The 15,697-nt window shown below is 43.4% G+C and overlaps 1 pseudogene; it reads left to right on the top strand.

Moving 5' to 3' along the window:
* The first annotated feature begins 10,090 nt into the window (after window positions 1–10,090).
* On the top strand, window positions 10,091–11,153 carry LOC118894561 (annotated as a pseudogene).
* Window positions 11,154–15,697: the final 4,544 nt, after the last annotated feature.

The raw sequence follows: 15,697 nt of genomic DNA, 5'->3' as shown, positions 1-15,697 counted from the left end.
TATCACTTTGTTTTCCTGTTGCACAGAAACAATCTTACAGAATATCTATAACAAACGAGGTCATTCGCAGACCACAATCAAGTGAGACAAAAACAAGGTCGCCAGTGCAACACAAAATACCAAACGTTCCCCTTGTTTACTGAGTGGAGACGGTAATTTCTTTACCAACGTCAGCGTTCACCTTTCTCTAGTCTGACTTCCCACAGAGGTGACCTATTGAGATATCCATTCATAGAGCTGCCTCCACTTTCTGACAACCCCCAATCCAGAGTAAGACCCTGCTTCCTTCAACTGTCCCCCAAACTACCCCACCAGCGCCCAAATCCTTTACTAGCTTCCTTCTGACCCCCTCTTATTGAGACGCTCCATGGTTCTCCATGGTGTGCGTTCCCACCACTGCCACCCATGAAAAACCCAACTTGTCCAGCTACGGGTGTTCCTGGTGGTCTTTGAAGAACAGAAAAAAGTAAAGCCAATAGTCTGTTAGTGCCATGTCTTACATGGAACAGTAAAGGACGTCATCAGAAATGTGTACCTTTCTGCACTTTAGAGAGTGCGTATGTACCCGTGTTCACTTGTGGAGTGTCGTGGAGGGCAGTGTTAGAGAAGGGCTAAGTTTATGGGGCTCTGTTGTGTCAGTATCTCTCAGACTGAAGATTGGTAGTCACTGACATTTAGAGGACCCCGAGAACTTTTAGGTATGATCATTTTTTAAGCTGTGTTTTTTAAAGTACTTATCTTTTGGAGATGGATACTGAAATCCATCAGGGGAGAGGGGAAGTGGGTGGAGTTGTGGATGGAAAAAGACTGGTCATGAGTGGATAATAATTAACGCTGGGTGATGGGCATATCAAAGTTCATTACAGTATTTTCTTTACTGTTAAAATTTTCATAATAAAAAGCAAGAATAAAAAGATTTCTAGAGTCTAATTCCTCACCCGTGTTTGCAGTTTGAGGAGTCCCAAAGTGGAATGGGGCTGTGTCTGAATAAGTTGAGAATCAGGGTATTGGAATTTAATCAAGGATTCCAGAGTTATGTGTGCGTGTGGGCGTGAGGCAGGGCAGGCCTTTGAAAGTTACTGTCTGAGAGGGTCAGGAAGTTCAGGGAGATTTCAAGCCAAGTGGACACTACAGCTGTAACATCCATCAGCTGGGGTTAGGTAACCAGGTATGAGGCAACTGGGAAGGAATGTGAGATGCCGGAACCAGCAAGACGGTCGGGAATGGTAAGTGGGAGTCGAAACCTAGATATATTCCTGTAGTAGAGCTTAGCGTGCCGGAGGTCATATCTTCTGCTGTGGAATGGTTCTTAAGGATTACTTTGTTTGTACTGCTTCAGTCACAGAATCCAATAATTTCACTTTTCTTGAGTTGGATGTCAAGATTTCTAAGGTCTGACACTTAAACACTATATGTTTGAAATAAATTTCTAAAATTTCTTTCCATTTTAATGGGGTTGATCTTCTCTCAGCCTTAAATAGTTTGGGAAAAAAGAAATGATGCATTCATTCAAGGAATATTATTGACCATCTAGTATGTACTAGGTACAGACCTATATGCTGGAGATAAATAGTACCTGACTATAGAGCTTCGAGTATAGTGAGGCAGATAGAAATTAATCCAACAATCTCACAAATACAGTTACAAATTAAGGTAAGTGCTTTGCAGTACAAGGAGTTATTAAAGGATGTGGCTTATTCTAACTGGAAGAATTAGCTGAGTAACTAGAGCTCATTGGAAGCTATGATTATTGGGCCAGTAGAAAGATATAAAGCAGCATCTGACTGATCAGAAGCCTTGGTTTTTACTTTAAAGACAGAGCAATGAATTACAAAGTAACACGCTCACATGGAGGATGAAATCTGTGGGGGAAAAGGGTTCCAAGGTGATGAAGCCATCTTAGCCAACAGGAAAATGTCACGATCTGATGCATTCACAAATTTGTCCCTCGCTGTGTCCTTGTTTTCAGTGGTAGGAACTCAAAAGCTTGAAACATGTGGTGAATGGTGTTTACAGCACACTTGGGTGAAAAACTATCAGCTCAAAAAAGTCATACAAGTAAATATCTTGTGTTTATATCCGCGTGGAAATCATATGTTGTATCTAAAGTAAAGATGTGCACCATCAATCAATTCCTTCCCTTTGTGTACATATGCTACTCCCCCATTGAGAGGTAGAGCCTGTCCCTCTTCTTCCTTGAATCTGGGCTGGCCTGTAGTTGCTTTGTCATCGGAATCTGTCAGAAGACACTCTGGGTCCTTCCTAGGCTCGGGCTTTAAGATCATTGGCAGTTTCTGCTTCCTCTCTCTTGGAGCCTTAAGCCACCATGTAAGAAGTCTAGGCTGCTCTACTGGAGACACGTGTCATGTAGAGGAGCACTGAGACACCAGATAAATCAGTGAAGAAGCTGTCTGGGATGCCCAGCCCAGACAGGCCTTCAGATGACTCAGCACTAAGTGCCATTGTGTGAGAACAAGGCAGCTAGGCTGAGTCAACCCACAGAACCACAAAGGTCAATAATACATTGTTGTTTTAAGACGCTACATTTTGGCGTGGTTTTGGCAATAGGTAACCAGTAATCATCTCTAACATCCAGGACCTATAAGGAGGTAGCTTGTGCTCCACAAATGCTTCTTAAGTCAAAATTGAATTGAACTGTCTTTTGCAGAACAAACCAGATCTCGCCAAAATTCACTGTGGCTTTTTGTAAGGGGCACTGGGGAAAATTTGCAGGATAGAGGGAATTGTCTTGCATGCTCCTGTTGGAAGTGTGTGACATGACAGTGATTAGGGAAGACTACTATTTATTGAGGCTCTATTGTGAGCCAGGGACAGTACCACGCACTTGACGTATGCTATCCTCCGTCATTCTCAATACTATTAAAAGGAGGTGATATAATCATCCCCAATGTATTGATGAGAAAACTGAGGCCACAGAGTTGCTGTATGGCAGGGCCCAGTTGGTAGATCTGTTTGATTTCAATGCCAGTTACCTTGCCTAGAATGTGCATGTCTATCTGGAGGAGAAGTCACAGAAGTCACCTATGGAAATTCTTGAAAAGTTCCTATGATGCGGTGGCAGATTCTTAGGAATCTGTGTCACCCAGGTCAGAGCTGCAGGAGGCTCCAGCAGCTGTCTGAAAGCTAGAACATTCCCAGATCTTGGAGGAGGCCAAGAGAAACATTCATGGGGTATGGAGAGGTGAGGAGGCCAGCAGAGAAGTGACCTGCCACATTCCTTCAGACCTCCAACCTGGCAGGAGGCTGCCTTCCTTGAATGCCACTCCCAAACCTCCCAGGGAGAGCAGGTTGCACCCTCAGCCCAGATGTTTCCCCTGGGGGGAGGTGTAGGAGCTGGGGGAGGTGGGTGAAGGCACCTGTGGTGAAAAGCTCTGGTTCCATCAATCTTCCCCTTAGCTTTAGAAGCTAAGTGCTCAGCTTTGCAACACCATGGCTTAGACTTTAGAAACCTCAGCATTCTTCAGTGCAGAATTGGCAGTTGTCATCCTAGTTTAGGGCTTGCACAGGGGGTATGTGTTGAATATGCTGAAGACATTCTTTAGGGATCTCCTACCTCCCTGGGTGGTGTTTTCCTTTCTGAGGGCTTAGCCTCCTGCTTCCTGCTTTTAGCTGTCTTTTCTCCTCTCTCTCCACAATTAGGTCCAGGAAAGAAAAACACAGAAAGACTCTGTCCCATCCTGTGGAGTTGGGAATCTCCTTGGGAAGAGCCTCAAAAGGAGGAACTCAATGTTTGTTGACTGAATTAAGTAATGTTACGTTGTCTATCTGGAAAGAGAAGTAAGGTTATCCTCAAAAGGACTCAAAACACCACTGCAGACCAGGGAAACTAGTATTGAGTGCCTACTGTGTCCCAAGTATTATACTAAGCATATTTGTTCAATTCTTACAAAAATTCTGCGTGGTAAGTATTACTTTATTTACATTTTACAGATTAAGAAACTGAATATCAAGAAGTTAAATAATTTCTAAGTAGCCTTTGGTAGTTTTTAATCACCTTAAGTTTATGGTATGGTCTGTTACTGTAAATACTGTCTTTTCTAGGCTCTCATATAAATGGAATCATACAGTATGTTTTCTTTTGTTTGCAGTTTGTTTTCCTGAGTTTAATGTTTTGTTTTGTTTTTGCCTGCGTTGGGTCTTCGTTGCTGCACACGGGTTTTCTCTAGTTGCGGTGAGTGGGGTTGTGGTGCGCAGGCTTCTCATTACCGTGGCTTCTCTTTTTGTGGCACACGGGCCCTAGGCGCGTGGGCTTCAGTAGTTGTGGCGCACAGGCTTAGTCGTTCCGTGTCATGTGGGATCTTCCCAGACTGGGGATTGAACCAGTGTCCCCTGCATTGGTAGACAGATTCTTAACCTTGGCACCACCAGGGAAGTCTGAGTTTAGTGGTTTTAGTTTCATCTACATTGTTGCAGATAACAGAAGTTTGTTTCTTTTTATTGCCAAGTAGCATTCCATTGTATGAATACAGCAGTATGTTTATCATTCTCCTGCTGTTTTCAGTTTTTGACTACCATGAATATGTATTAGTTATCTATTGCTGTGTAACAAATTACCATAAAACTTAGTGACTTAAAAGGGAAACATTTAGGGGACTTCCCTGGTGGCACAGTGGATAAGACTCCCTGCTCCCAATGCAGGGGGCCTGGGTTCGATTCCTGGTCAGGGAACTAGAGCCCACATGCACACCACAACTAAATGTTTGCATGCCACAACTAAGGAGCCCACCTGCCACAACAAAGGAGCCCATGTGCTGCAACTAAGGAGCCCGCAAGCTGCAACTAAAGGAGCCCTGGAGCCACAACTAAGGAGCCCGCCTGCTGTAACTAAGACCTGGTGCAACCAAATATATATTTTTTAAAAAATAAAAGAAAATAAAAGGGAAACATTTATTATGTCACAGTTTCTGTGGGTCAGGAATTCGAGTCTAGCTTACCTGGGTGCTTTTGCCTCAAGGTCTCTCATGAAGTTGTAATTAAGGTGTTGGCCAGACTGCTTGTCCCCATGCTCACGGTTATTGGGAGGATTCAGTTACTTGTGGGCTGCTGGACCAAGAGCCTTAGTTCCTCCCTGGCTGTTGGCCAGAGGTGTCCTTCAGTTCTGTGACATGTGGCCTCTTCATAGGGAAGATCATACATATAACATGTACACTGGCTTCATCAGAGCAAACAGGGAAGAGAGCAAGAGAGAGTACAGAATACCAAAATCAGTGTTTTTGTGGCCTACTCTCATCACTTTTGCCATATTCTCTCTCTTCTTTAAAAAATTTTTTCTTTATTTTTTAAAAATTGAAATATGGTTGATTTACAATATCGTGTCAGTTTCAGGTGTACAGCACGGCGATTCAGCTTTACGTATACGTGTATATATATTCCTTTTCAGATTCTTTTCCCTTTTCGATTATTACAAAATATTGAGTATAGCTCCCTGTGTGATACAGCAGGTCCTTGTTGGTCATCTATTTTATATATGGTAGTGTGTGTATGTTAATCCCAAACTCCTAATTAATCCCTCCTCCCACCCCCTTTTCCCCTTTGGTAACCATAGGTTTGTTCTCTATGTCTGTGAGTCTCCTTCTGTTTTAGAAATAAGTTCATCTGTATCTTTTTTTTTTTAAGATTCCACATATAAGAGATATCATACGATATTTGTCTTTCTCTGTCTGACTTACTTTACTTAGTGTGATAATCTAAGTCCATCCATGTTGCTGCAGCCCTATTCTCTTTGTTAGAGGTAAGTCATAGGTTCAGCCCACCCTCCAGGAGAGGGTATTAACAAAGGAATGAATTCTAGGAGGTGGGAATCATTGGGATCCATGTTAGAGGCTGCCTACCACAGAACATGACTGCTATGAACTTTTGTGTACATGTTTTTGTGTGGACATGTTTTCATTTCTCTTGGGTAAATACCTTGGAGTAGAATTGCTAGGTCATATGGATTTTTTTTTTTTTAATTAATTAATTAATTAATTTATTTTTGCCTGTGCTGGGTCTTCGTTTCTGTGCGAGGGCTCTCTCCAGTTGCGGCAAGCGGGGGCCACTCTTCATCGCGGTGCGCGGGCCTCTCACTGTCGCGGCCTCTCTTGTTGCGGAGCACAGGCTCCAGACGCGCAGGCTCAGTAGTTGTGGCTCACGGGCCTAGCCGCTCCGCGGCATGTGGGATCTTCCCGGACCGGGGCACGAACCCGTGTCCCCTGCATTGGCAGGCGGATTCTTAACCACTGCGCCACCAGGGAAGCCCCATATGGATGTTTTGGCAGAAATTGTCAAGTTATTTTCTCTAGTGGTTGTATCATGTACAATTCCACCAGCAATATATGAGAACTCCAGTGCATCTCCAAGCTTGGCAGCACCTTGTATTGTGAGTCTTTTTAATTTCAGCCACTCTAATGGATATAAAGTGATATATCCTTGAGGTTTTAATTTGCATTTCTCTGATAATTAATGGTGTTGAGCATTTTTAATGTGCTTATTGGCCACTTGTATATATCTTCTTTTGTGAAGTGTCTGTTCAAATCTTTTACCCATTTTCTATTCAGTTGTCTTCTTATTACTGAATTGCAAGAATTCTTTATATATTCAAGCTCCAAGTCATATATATATATATTGTGTGTATACATATATACATACATATATGTACATACGTACTTGCTTTGGGAAATTTTAAAGGACAAAGTCACCACCCCCAAGGCTGGAGGACATCTCCAGGCTACGAACATGTGGTTACAGGGCTTGTTCTGTAGCCTAGCTCTTATAGCTCTGAGGGCAGCCCTCTGAGCCACTCGAACAAGGAGCAGAAGTTCTCAGTCTAAAGCAAGCCGAAGGTTACCATCAGGCTGCTAATCCAGGCAGGGGTCAAGTCTTAGAGGCGTTTTATTGACTCTACTGCTAACTCATGGGCATCCATCAGGCAAATCACTCTTTTATATAATAACAGTATCAAGCCCGAGGGTCTGACACATCATTAAATTAACATATCTGAAATCACTAATTTTGAGATTGAGCAAGCTAGTTCACGTAAGATTGACAGATAGTTAGGCTTTGTTGGTCTGATTTTTATTTCTTTTTCAGTCATCATTTAACCACAGGGCATTTTCACACAGGCCATTTTGTATTTTTACAAAATTATTGTATGTGTCTCAATCATCCTTCACTAAAACATCATTAGATAGAATAATATGGAAGGGAAGGAGGAGAAGGAAAGGGGAAGGGAGAAGAGAGAAGTGGGGAGGGGCCCCTAAGGAGCTATATGACTTAGGTAAGTCACAGGTTAAGTCAGAACTGAAGGGGAGGGCAGACAGACCTGGAAGTTTTTGTCTCCTCGGCAGGAATACTACATGTGTCTTTCTGAATCCAGGTAACATCACCACAAGGTAAATGATTGAGAAATTCAAGTCAGGTGCTATTCAAGTCCTGTGCTTCCTTGGATGGGAGGGCGGGGAGGTTTGGAAGCTCTTCCACTTTCTTTGTCCTAGAGCTTGGCACCGGTGGTTGCATTGCTTTAAAAAAAATTACATCAAATATTCATTTCAGTCTCCATTTTTTTGAGAACCTAAGTGTCTCTGACTGTTCTACTCTTTTAGAATCCTCCCCCAGCCCACAGGCCTTCTCAAACAGCGTCCTCCTGCGGTTCTCACTAAGTTAGAACCTCAATAAAGCCTAGTTAATACCTATTCTGTGGCACTTATCGGCCTCCTCCAAGTGGCAGCGTTATTTATGCATTTCAAATAGTTATTTATGTAGGTATGATCGCCACAAATCTCCTCCCTTCCAAATAATATCAACCAAGATTTATTTGGTTCTTAATAAGTCTCAAGAATCGTTCTAAGTGCTTGATATGAATAACATCATTTAGTTACCATAACAACCCTATGAGGTACATGATATTATTAACCCTTTACACAGATGGAGAAAAATAGGCACAAAAACTTGTCCAAGGTCACACTTTTAGGAGGTGGTAGGCTGGGATTCAAGCCCAGGCAGTCTGATTCCAGAGTCTTTAGTCCACTGTAATATTCTACCGTCCTAAAACAGAGTGAGACCCTGTGTCATCATCACTGAGTTACATAAACATCTACGGGATTGACTTAAATGAAAATTTGTGGAAAAGAATGCAGGCTATTGAGAACCACTGTATATTTTTATCTTACAGTGACTGGGCCATGATTTCAGGAAAATACTTGCAAATGAGACATGTGGGAAAATGACTGAAGATGAGAGAGCCAAATTAATGGAAAGAACTTTGAGTTGAGAGTCTGAAATCAGCTTAAAGTCCAACCCAGGACACTTAGCAGCTTAGAGTCCTCAGATAAAGCGCTTAGGCTGGTCAAGCCTCAGTTTTCTCCTCTGTCAAAGAGGACTAATATTTATACCCACTTCAAAAGGTTGTTGTGAAAATTAAATGAGGTAATATATGAATGTGTGTTTTATAAACGATAAAGCATTATAAATATTTGCTTTAGTTTAAAATAAAATTACATGAGATTTTATATATATATATATATATATATATATATATATATTTAAAACTACTAGAAACATTGAATAGAAAAAGAAAAACATGTTGTCCTCTTGGTTAAAAATATAATTTCAAGTCCAAGGATAGTGACTTTGAGAGCCTTCAGCAAGTCTTATATTTTATACATCAGATGTCTGGAACAGTTTCCAACTTAGCAACTCAGAATTCAGATTTCAACAGCAGTTTTATTGCAGTGGGGTCAGCTGAAGAGGATGAGGTAGAAGCAGTTTTTCTAACTCCTTTCTAAGACAACATTTTAGTTTTAATTTATTTAATCATCATCATGTTTAAACAAAACTATGTTCATCTAGAAAAGACCCACAGATCTGTTTGCCCATATCTATAAGGAAGTCCCCTTGAAAATACTTCATTTGGCCTCCCTTCTTGGGAAGGGAGCAACGAATAGAAAAGCCATAATGTTTAAACTGTGATCTCATCTCTATCCGAAGAATTGTTAGGACCAAAATGGCATCCTCTTTACAACAGATAATTTTTTGTTCTTCAATTTGTTTTCTCCACCTGGAAAGTAATCATTTCAGGAACTGTGAAGTCCTAAAAGGAAAGTATATTAGAACCATCATGAAGTAGAGAGACTTATTCCTGGCCTGGGACATGCAATCTATATATGTCTGAGGAAGTTAAGAGATACGTAGTCCTGTAGACAGTAAAGAAGAACAGATAGCAATGGATTCTTAAGAAGTGTTCTGAGATGTACAAAATGCAACCTATGTGACATGGTGCCTCCCATTCCAGCCTGGAGTAGTGATCTCCCCTAACCTATCAAGGTGGGAGACAATCTACACTTTTGTTTTTACGATTTCTCATGCCTGAAGGTCTTCCCCTGGCCACTCCCAGGCCTTACCTCCCTGTCTCTCTCACTCTCTCCCTTCTTGCCAGTAACCAAATGCGATCCCACACAAAAGAGCAAATACATAGTAGAGTATGCCTTTCTCCATCAAGGCTTGAAATTAATGATAGGGACCACAGTAATCCTATCTCAGGCATCTTCCAGCAGGTCATGTACACACATATACAACCACACACGTTTGGATGTGTACACAGCAAAGTCTCAACATAAATCCTTCTTACTAAAGGGTTTCTCCTGCCTGTAGCAGATCAGAAGCCCTTTAAACTAGCGATTGCCTCAATTACAGTAATTAGGCAAAGGATGCAGTCAAGCCCAACACAATCCACGGGAAAGGTCCATGGAGAAAATGTGCAAATGATCTTGGACAAAGAAATGACCTGCTTCATTTGTAAGAAACCTCATATTCTCTGTGTTATGGGAGATATAGGTGATTTTCAAGGTAAATTTTGAAAATAAGCAACCTTCATCTAACGTGATGACTTTAGAAATCAGTCTGCCCCTTTCCATCTCAAATCTCCATCTATCTTTATGTCCTCACCCCATGCCCTACCCCACTGTATCTTTATTAAAAAGGGAGGTAAGTATCCAAAGGGTATTTCAGAACAGGAAAAATAAACATCAAAATGCTTGCAGGCTGAGAGATTTTTGTGTCTTATAAAAATTGAGCCCTTCTGAGAAGGACTGCCATGTGGCTCTGCGAACCGTTTTCAAGACACGGATGGAAACTCACCATCCTCCTCAATAACACCGGCTCTATCTCGCGTCACCTCGGTGCTGTGCCTGGAGTGACAATTCCCTGGCTAAATAGTGGGATGGTCTTTTCTACCTCATGCTGGTCTCGAGACCAAAACCCCCTTCCTTACATTGACTACTTACACACTGCATTTGGTATTGCATTCTTGCTGAGGAGGAGAACAAGCTCGAGGACGTGGTGCACGCCCTGCTGCAAGCCCACGGCACCACCGGCCTGCAGATGCTCGAGAGCAACGTCAGGATCTCCCTGGAGGTGCTGTGCAGGGAGGGGGGTCAAGGTACATACACAGGACGGTGCAGCAGAGCGGCCGGTTCGTCGTCGGCTTCCCACGATCCTTTGGGTCCAAAGCGTGCAGCGGCTACAGCGTCTGAGACCGTGCGCTTCGCCACCACCCAGTGGACCAGTATGGGCTTCGAGACAGCCAAGGAAATGAAGCGTCGCCATAGAGCTAAGCCATTCTCTATGGAGAAGTTACCCTACAAGATCGCACAAGCGGAAGCGAAAAAGGAAAGCGGTTCCACTCTCAGTACCATCTCAGCCCTTCTGGACGAGCTCAGGGATACGGAGCTGCGGCAGCTGTTCGAGGCGGGCAGCAGCGCGGCTCCCGAGGGCAAGAAAAAGCCTCAGAAGTGGCTGCAGATGGAGACCGCGGAGAGGCGGTGTCAGATCTGCCAGCCCTGCGCTATCTGTCCATGATCGCGCAGGAGAACGTGGTGTTCTGCCTGGAGTGCGCCCTGCGCCACGTGGAGAAGCAGAAGTCCTGCCGCGGCCTGAAGCTCATGTACCGCCAGGACAAGGAACAAATTATCAGCCTGGTCAATCGGATCTGTGGCAAGGCATCTGGTAAAAACGGCAGCATCGAGAACTGTCTCGGTAAACCCATACCACACAGAGGGCCCAGCAAGAGAGGACGGTGGCCGGGTCACCCTTCCAACTCGCATCCTTCTCCTCGTGAAGATGCCAGCACTGCGGGCCAGGGGTATATATATATATAGTTTTGTAATTATTATATTCTAGTTTGGAGTACTTTCTGTAGGATACAAGCTGTCTTTGCACTGGCTCTAAAGAAGATTTTCTTCTGGTTTTAGAGACCTAATTTTGTATTAGCATTAAACTGTTGAACTTTTTTTGTACTTAGAATACCTAGGTACTGCAGTCAGATTTTTGAAACTGCCCTATATTCACTCTTTTAAAACACCTGAGGGGCTGTGTTCATTTGTATCGCCCCTTGTGGCTGACAAAAGCCTTTTGGTTTGATTTTGTTTGTGGGTTTTTTTTTTTTTAATTGTTGGGGGAAAAGTGCTTTTTAACCCATTTTTGAAGAGGGTGAAGTTTGGAGAACAAATTTTAAAACCAGTCATGTGAGCAGCTTTTTTCTAGAGAGGAAAAGGGATAGAACACACACACACACAAAGCTTGAAAGAAATGGCTTTATTCTGGCTATCTTTTCTTCTGTCGCGTGCAAGGTGAGCTTGTGATTGTTAAAACCAGAGAATCCCCATTTTGTTTCTTTGGGCGGTTATGGCAGCTGCGGGCAAATGCTACTCCCTAACCATAGGCAAGATGGGGAGGTTGGAGTGACTAGGTTCTCTTTTCCAGCACATCACTCGGCATCTGTTTAAGGAAAAAAAGGAAAGAGAGAGAAGAAAAAGACTGCCTGCCTTGGAGGGGTCACGTGAGGGAAACCTATGCCTGGTTTCATTAGGAAATCCATTCTGTTATTTTTTGGTGCTGTTGGCTACTTTATGAAAAAACCCTTCGGTAGCATCCTTAAGAAAAAAAAAAAAGGAAAAAAGTGACTGAAACCGTAAGTGCTTCTTTGTCATGGATGTGCTATCTTTCTAACATTCCATCTTCATCTCACTGCTTGCTGTTTTACACCTTCACAGGTCAGCATTAATCTTTCTTTCTTTTCTTTTTTTTTTTACATCTAAGTTAATGTCTTTAATTATAATCAAATATTCATTCATGTATAAATTTTCAGTTGTCTCATAAATGTCATTTTTTTCCTGTTTGCTTATTTGAATCAGGATGCAGATAAGGTCCATACATTGTAATTGGTTGCTATGTCTCTTACATTTCTTTTTTTTTTTTTTTTTAATTTTATTTATTTATTTATTTTTGTCTGTGTTGGGTCTTCGTTTCTGTGCGAGGGCTTTCTCTAGTTGCGGCGAGCGGGGGCGACTCTTCATCGCGGTGCGCGGGCCTCTCACTATCGCGGCCTCTCTTGTTGCGGAGCACAGGCTCCAGACGCGCAGGCTCAGTAATTGTGGCTCATGGGCCCAGTTGCTCGGCGGCATGTGGGATCTTCCCAGACCAGGTCTCGAACCCGTGTCCCCTGCATTGGCAGGCAGATTCTCAACCACTGCGCCACCAGGGAAGCCCTCTTTTTTTTTTTTTTAAACATCTTTATTGGAGTATAATTGCTTTACAATGGTGTGTTAGTTTCTGCTTTATAACAGAGTGAATCAGTTATACATATACATATGTTCCCATATCTCTTCCCTCTTGCGTCTCCCTCCCTCCCACCCTCCCTATCCCACCCTTCTAGGTGGTCACAAACCACCGAGCTGTGCTATGCAGCTGCTTCCCACTAGCTATCTATTTTACATTTTGTAGTGTATATATGTCCATGCCACTCTCTCACTTTGTCACAGCTTACCCTTCCCCCTCCCCATATCCTCAAGTCCATTCTCTAGTAGGTCTGTGTCTTTATTCCCGTCTTGCCCCAGGTTCTTCATGACCTTTTTTTTTTCTTAGATTCCATATATGTGTTAGCATATGGTATTTGTTTTTCTCTTTCTGACTTACTTCACTCTATATGACAGACTCTAGTGATCACATCTAGGGCCACCAGGAGGTCTGCCGTTCTTTTTTTTAAAAAATTAATTAATTAATTAATTAATTTTTGGCTGTGTTGGGTCTTCGTTTCTGTACGAGGGCTTTCGCTAGTTGCGGCAAGCGGGGGCCACTCTTCATCGCAGTGTGCTGGCCTGTCACTATCGTGGTCTCTCTTGTTGCGGAGCACAGGCTCCAGACACGCAGGCTCAGTAGTTGTGGCGCACGGGCTTAGTTGCTCCGCGGCATGTGGGATCTTCCCAGACCAGGGCTCGAACCCCTGTCCCCTGCATTAGCAGGCAGATTCTCAACCACTGCGCCACCAGGGAAGCCCCTGCCGTTCTTTTTGAATGTGAAAATGTATCTGTGCTCATCTGGTCTATTTTTTCTCTTCATGTTGTAACAAAAACAAAAACAAAAACAAAAAAAAAAAGGAAAAAAAAATCCTGTCCCTTTTGTACATAAGCCTTTACTTTGTTTTAAATATTTGAGCCTTTTTCTGGGTGGGGGAGGGGAAGAGGTGAGACGACGAGATGAAGAAAAGTCTTATACTTCAATTTCTTCATCGGTTGGCTTGGATGCTTACAGGGTTTTTCTTGTAACATTTATAAGTGCTGCTTACATCACTGAACAACAGCAAAAAATAATAATGGAGTAGCTGTTGCCCTTCTTCAGTTGTGTTTGGAATAAAAAAATGTGTGTGGAATAAAAAAGGGAAACTGTTTTCAAAATAAAAAAAAAAATTGAGCCCTCCTAGGCTCTATGAAGGTCTTTAAAGGATGGGTATCCTAGGAACCAACCTGTTCTTCCACCTGTTTTTTTCTCCTCAGTTCTCTTCCTCAAGCCCACATATACAACTCTTCTTCCCTTCAAGTCTCTCATTCTAATGATGCTGGAAAAACTCTACTATGTGCCACTGCTTCATCCCTCCAGTAACACCTCTGCATTTCTCTGAATGCCTGTTTTGTGTTTCCAAAGGATATGGCCCCATGCTATGAATGAAGATGAATGCTGCTCTTCTTATTACAGTTCAGACTCCCCTCCCATCAAAATGTGTCCCCATGGGGCAAAGTATTACATTTCTGTAAAGGAGTTATTTGCCTTAGTAGCATGAGTTTAGTCCTTCAGGAACTATAGGCACCCCCTTCCTCACCAATGGATCGAGAGACATGGCCTTGCCTGGCACTGTCATAGGAGAAGCCACATGAGCTGTCAGTGGTCTCTTTGCCACTCTTTCTAATTGATGCCAGCTCCCATATGTCAACTTCAATTAGACTGTTTTGATTATAAGCCCCTTAATAGAACTGATGGTGCTGTGTGTGTGTATGCATGTGTGTGTGTGTGTCTTCTCAAAGTGGGCGTGATATTCATCTCACCTTACATAGTTCGTAGGGAGACTCTGAGACCCAAGTTGGTAGCCCTAGGACCAGCCCCTGGAAGCATCTAGCCAAGCCCTCACCTGGCCCACCGGAGTCCAGTGAGATTCTGGGTGACTCCTTTGCCCACTGCATAGGAAATCACTGCTATCTCTCCCACGGCTGATGCAGGACTCTCTTTCCTCCCTGTGAAATGCCTTACCCTCCTGCTATACAAACTCCATCTTTTCCGGGTCTTCCTGGAACTAAAGTTGTGACAATTTGGGGGACGGTGGTCTGGGTGATTTCCCCCATCTAGAGAACCAGCCATCCCATTGCCCTTCTCTACTTCAGAATGTAGGTCCCACCTACTCCTACCCTCCTTGAACCTACAGGCAGTGTCCCTCCTCAAGGCCTAATGACCAGAAAAGGGAGGCCCCTGCCACACCAGGGTTAAACAGGAGAGCTGGTCATTGCTGGAGGTTTACCCCATCATGATAGGGGATGCCTGCTAGCAGGACGACACTGCCTGTTAGTCACAACCTCTCAATCATGTTTTGGGGCTTAGCATGGTAATTAAGGGCTCCACATCACACTGTGTTTGCCATAACCTTTGTTCCATTCTTGCCATTGATATCAGGCTTTCTCTTTTTCAACTCAGATAAGAACCTATGACGCATGTATTCGTAAGCAAAACTCCTTTTTGAAAAAGAGCTTGTGATGTCATCAAGTAAGAACTCAATCCACAGGCAACCAGTTTTAACTACTCAGAAGAAAGAGTTACAGTGTAACAATGTTTTCTACCTGTGTTTAAAATTTGAAGTTAGAGATTCGTGACCTTAACTGGAAGTTTAGGATCGTTGCTGTCACAGAGTTCGTAGCGCAACTGGTTATCTTCTTGTAAAGACTCAGCATCAGACAAGGCAGGAGAGATTGCAATGTTGGTCAGTGCTTGTTATTTGCACAGTAAGGTCTAGACCCAGAACTAGAGAAGACAGTTGGGGAAGCTGACTTCATCAGACTGTATTTTTTGTTTTTTGGCTGCGAAGGATCTTCGTCGCTGCGCGCGGGCTTTCTCTAGATGCAGCGAACAGGGACTACTTTTCATTGCAGTGTGCAGGCTTCTCACTGCGGTGTCTTCTCTTGTTGCGAAGCACGGACTCTAGGCACGCGGGCTTCAATAGCTGCGGCAAGCAGGCTCAGTAATTGTGGCTCGCAGGCTCAGTAGTTGTGGCGCATGGGTTTAGTTGCTCTGAGGCATATGGGATCTTCCCAGACCAGGAATTAAACCCGCGTCCCCTGCATTGGCAGGCGGATTCTTAACCACTGCGCCACCAGGGAAGTCC

The sequence above is a fragment of the Balaenoptera musculus genome, chromosome 4 (assembly GCF_009873245.2).
Source record: "Balaenoptera musculus isolate JJ_BM4_2016_0621 chromosome 4, mBalMus1.pri.v3, whole genome shotgun sequence".
Classification (NCBI taxonomy): domain Eukaryota; kingdom Metazoa; phylum Chordata; class Mammalia; order Artiodactyla; family Balaenopteridae; genus Balaenoptera; species Balaenoptera musculus.
This window is presented reverse-complemented; position numbering and strand designations above follow the sequence as displayed.